The 5,155-nt window shown below is 35.9% G+C and overlaps 1 protein-coding gene across 2 annotated transcripts in view; it reads left to right on the forward strand.

Moving 5' to 3' along the window:
- Positions 1 to 3,589, forward strand: part of LOC144959451 (uncharacterized) — a 69,543-nt gene extending 65,954 nt beyond the window's left edge. For both annotated transcript variants that reach the window (XM_078892043.1, XM_078892044.1), the window contains exon 20: positions 1 to 3,589. This exon is cut by the window's left edge and continues 1 nt beyond it. The gene's annotated coding sequence lies outside the window, so the exon portion shown is untranslated.
- The last annotated feature ends 1,566 nt before the right edge of the window (positions 3,590 to 5,155 follow it).

Below are 5,155 nucleotides of genomic sequence, written 5' to 3' on the forward strand. Positions count from 1 at the left end.
CAACAAATGTTGAGGACAAACCGCTGGATCATGGTGCCCTGGATGATGGTGGCCGCTCTGCTGCTCGAAAAGAAGAAGAATTGGTTTACATCTCCGTCACTGTGGACATCAACAAAAAGGTTGCCAAGAACGAGGACGGCGGTGTGTTCTAAAAATCACAACTGGAGAAATAGGACCCTGTAGAATACCCCACCGTCGACTTTGACACAACGGAATTGCATGCGGTAAAAGAAAAGAAGAAGGAACCGAAAGAGGCGGAGAGGAAAGGGTTGGATAGTTAACACAAAAGCTTAAAAACGATGCGAATGATATAAAGTAAAACGATAAATTATGACGAATTAGAAAGTATTTATTTGATTATAATATACTATATTATTATTATCATGTTTATGTGGTTTTAACATCTCAGTTCTATATTTGTATATGATACTTGATGTGTTGATGTAAAGCACCAGTGAGCAATTCTTAATTGGAACTAGCCGCTATATAAATTCATTATATTATATTATAGTATCATATAAGTAGACTTTAGTTTAAGTTAAATATCTGTAAAAGTTTCTATTTAACAAAAGTAGGCTGATATTCCGGGATGTTTTTTTTTCATATATTTTATAATTATTCGTGAGTCACTGTCATTCCATAATTTTTTTTAAAAACCTAAAATTTGTACAGAATTCATCATTTATTCCTCCAACTGGACACATGAAGCCATTTTTATATTCCATACAGTATCTCTCGCCTGTTGGACGTTCTTTTGTATTAAATCTCAACTGCCTATGTCCAGGTACTCAACAACACCCGAATCTGGTGGGGTAGTGTGTCTAAATTGCCTTACCCAACAACACAACGTCGGGGTCAGAATATTTCCCTATCATTGTCACCCATCTGGCCACTGATCACGTTTAACGTTCTCCTTACCAGCCATTTTCAGGATTTTCCCCAAAACTTCACACCCAACTAACACAAAAATAGATAGATTATCAATCACTCAAACACAATAGCAGTAAGTTTTTGAGATAACTAATTTCTATAGCAAAAAATGCTGTACAACATACTGTTCATTTTCTTTAAATTTTATGATGTACAAGAGAAATTTGAATCAGAAAAGTGTTGGTTGCATCGTAACGAATGTGAAGATTTTCCTATAGTTGGTAAGGAGAGGGTTAAATCTCTACTTTTTATCTCCAGGTACTCAACAATACCTGATTCGGGTGGGGTAGTGTGTCTAAATTGCCTTACCCAACAACACAACGTCGGGATCAGAATATTTCACTATCATTGTTGCCCATCTGGCCACTGATCACGTTTAACATTGCTTGACTTTCGAGACAAGAGTAGATCAATACGTCATGTTGAAATGAACATGGTATGAAATGAATGAATGAATGAATGAATGAATGAATGAATCAATGAATGAATCAATCAATCAATCAATGAATGAATAAATGATTATGGCTGCGCTGTCTCTATGGACGCTTGCCGTGAACCATGTGTGTGTGTGTGTGTGTGTATGTGTATGTGTTATTACGAGTTTGTCAGTCTGTTTCTAATATCCAGTGTCTAGTTAGTAATATGATTCAATAGTCTGATGTCACGTCCGCCCAGCAACCAGCAGCTTGGTTCTAAACAAAGAAATTCGGTACTTTTTATTCTTCATGTTTACTAGAACTTTTTCACCTGTCATGTCATTAGAATGTATAAAAGTTTTTAAAATGAACAGATTATAATGTTTTTCTCCTCTGGATACACTTTTATGCTAGTCAGAGAAGTATTTCATAAGTGCGTCCCCCATTGTTCCGATAGTTTAGAACCAGTCACTAAATTACTATGTGTCATTACGAGGGAAGTGACGTCACGACCGTTGAACCCTATTTGTTTCCATAAATCTCTGTCCAGTGCAAGTGTTCTTAACTGTTGAAGGTCATCATGTTTGTCAAGGTGCTGAGGCATTTGGATGTTTCCTTGTGTCGTTGTAATCAGGTCTTCGATTATTGTTTCTAAATATGTTATGAAATCATGCCTTATCAATATGGATGAAAGTGGATAAACCACAAGAGAATCATTTACCTTCAGAAACTTTCAGTTTTTTTTTCTTGTTTTTTTTTTAATTTTTATTTTTTTTTTATTTTGAAGAAATACCTAATATACTGGATAAAAGATATAAATAACACTCGTGTAAATAGATATAAAGAAGATGACGTCAGTCAGGCCTTTGTTATTGTTTTTTTTTCTTTTTTTTGCCATCCGCGTTTATGAGTAATTCCCACTAAACTGTATTAACCAGACAACAAAAGTTTACACATACTTTTGTGTGGTGGTCCGTTATACTTCCGGATGGCAATATTGTGAGCTTATTAGCCAAGCGCATACTATCTATACTCAATTAAAAGTAGTCTTTCAGGGCCATGACGTCCACGGAGCTGTAGTTTATCCCGGTTTCTAAAGCGTGAAACGGATAATAGCAATTTCTTGCTTTCCTTTGGACAGGACGCTAATCTATCGCAAAGTACATTCCGCCAAATCTAACTGGACTCAGCTATCTATTCACTGTTGGGTGGACAGGGAGGTCAGAGAAAAAATAATCCCGACCACACCCGGGGTTCACTATCTGATCACTGTCCCTTTGCGTGTGAAGCGAGTGCTCTACCAACTGCGCTATCGGGACCTCCAAATACCGTCAGATGGTGTTACTTTGCCTCAAGGGAGGGGGGGGGGGGTGACTTTGTCTCTGCCGATTTGGAGCATTTTGTGTATTCTCGTGCTTGTTGCATTTATCTCCCTTGCGAGAGGACTTCCGCCTTTATCAAAAGAAATAACTGTCAAAAAACTAAATGTAATCGATTTTGTCGAAATCTATAGACAGTTCGAAGTTGACGTCACTCAGGTCTTTGTTATTGCTTTTTGCCATCCACGTTTATGAGTAATTCTCACTAAACTGTATTATAAACGATCATGGTTACACATGTGTTGTTCCGTTAAACTTCCGGAAAGCAATGTTATGAGTTTCTTAGCCAAGCGCACACTATCTATAAAGCCTTGAGGCAAAGTCACCCCTTATGGCGGCACTCATACATAAAAACACGATATTATTTTTGGTTTCAATTGGATTCAGTAGTCTGATGTCAAGCCGCCCGGCAACGGCGGCCATCTTGGTTCTAAACAAAGAAAATCATTACTTTTTATTCTTCATGCTGGCTAGAACTTTTCATATGCCTTGTGATCAGAATGTGTAAAAGTCAAAACATGTCAAAATTTATGGGGTTTTTTTTAACCTCTGAACACGCTTTTATGCTCGCCGGGGACATAATTCATACGGGCGTCCGCCATTGTTCCGATAGTTTAGAACCAGTGTTACTAAGTTACCATGCGTCATTAGGAAGGAAGTGACGTTACGACTGTTGAAGAGTATTGTCGAGATTATCGTTACCGACAATGATACATATTATTATTACCTTTGTTTGTAAGATTATTCTTCAATTATGTACAACATTGATGTGAAAATATGCATGATAGCCATGAGTTATTTTTGTAAACATATTTTAACGCTTGTTGATATATATAAAAATATAATAAATTGATATAATTATTACCTTTCGATTTATCAAATTTTGATTATTACAACTTATATGAAATGAATGAATTTATACATTTAGACTCTTATATTGTGTTATTTTATATATATATATATATATATATATATATATATATATATAATATATATATATATAGATTATATATATATATATATATATATATATATATATATAAATTCACTCACATATTTTTGGCTAAAGCAATCGTTTCTACGTCCTCCATTTCATCAGTCGGCATTTATCAGTAGTGTTTATTCGTAGAAACGACTGTTTCGACAAAAAAAACATGTGGGTGAATTTATTTATTTTTATGTACTCTAACCAACATTATCGAGCACTCTCGTAACTACAAGTACCCACCAACACTCATATATATATATATATATATATATATATATATATATATATATATATATATATATATATATCATTCATCCTGCTTTGTTGATAAAAGGGAAACCCGAAATGTCCATTTTATCTGTTTTTGTATATTAAATTGAAGCTTTCTTTCAATTTCACATTGCTATTCATCTATCAACGAGTAAAGTTTAACAGAGTGGTTAAATGACTGGAAGTCGCTTCTACTCCGTTTGTGCCATTCTTCGCGGAGCAGTCGCGTACAAGGATCATCCAATAGAGGCGAGGAAAAAAGCCACCAAAGCGGCTCCATTCAGTTTGAGCCCTTAAGGTGATATAATCTGCCCGCCACCTCTCCTCAAGTCTAGTGTTAATAATGTTGTTTTTTGGGGGGGTTTATGTTTGTTTTTTTGTTTGTTTTTAAGGGTTTTACGGCTCTTGCAGCACATTTTGGTCTTTTCAGCGCCAGTAAAAAGGAAGACGATAGGGTAGTAAAAAGTTCTAGAATTTACAATTAAAGTACCCAAGAAAATGAGGATAAAGGGGGATGAGTTCAAATATGGAATTGGTGTAGATTCCAAGAGCATACCATCTATGTACTTAGTTTATCACCTTAAGGTCTCATCCAGACACCAGCACATGTCCCCACTAAGAGGAACACACTCAAATGTTTACAAATCATGTATATGTAAACAAAAAAAAAAACACAGTGCATAGCAGAGATATGATGAACAAGACAAAAAATCCTCTTCCAAACTAACTATACATTTGACTATTTCCCTCCCAGCCGGGGCCAGGAAAGATCGAAGTGATCTCATTCCAAGACAAAGACAGAGAGCAGGTTGGAAAACAGATTAAACGGGACGGAAGACACAGTGAGTGCCTCCCCCTGCCCAATATGGGAAGTCAGGAACCCCACCCAATTTTAATAATGCAACATTGCCCTATCATGTCTTAAGGACCTTTCTCAATGCAAAAATCATTCAGAAGACCATTAAGAACAATTATCACGAGTTGGTCCATAAACGCATTAATTATTCAATTCTACACCCGTGTAAAGAAAGCTGTTTTGTCAAGTCTATTCCCTCTGGAGGCACCAGAAATGTGGTTTCTTAGAAAGATGTTAAGAATCTCATGGACAGAGAAGAATACGAATGAAGAAGTACTAGAGCAAGCTGAAACTAAAAGGTTACTATTTCGTACAA

This window comes from Berghia stephanieae, chromosome 14 (assembly GCF_034508935.2).
Source record: "Berghia stephanieae isolate SIO BIC M18660-M18661 chromosome 14, UCSD_Bste_1.3, whole genome shotgun sequence".
Lineage (NCBI taxonomy): Eukaryota > Metazoa > Mollusca > Gastropoda > Nudibranchia > Aeolidiidae > Berghia > Berghia stephanieae.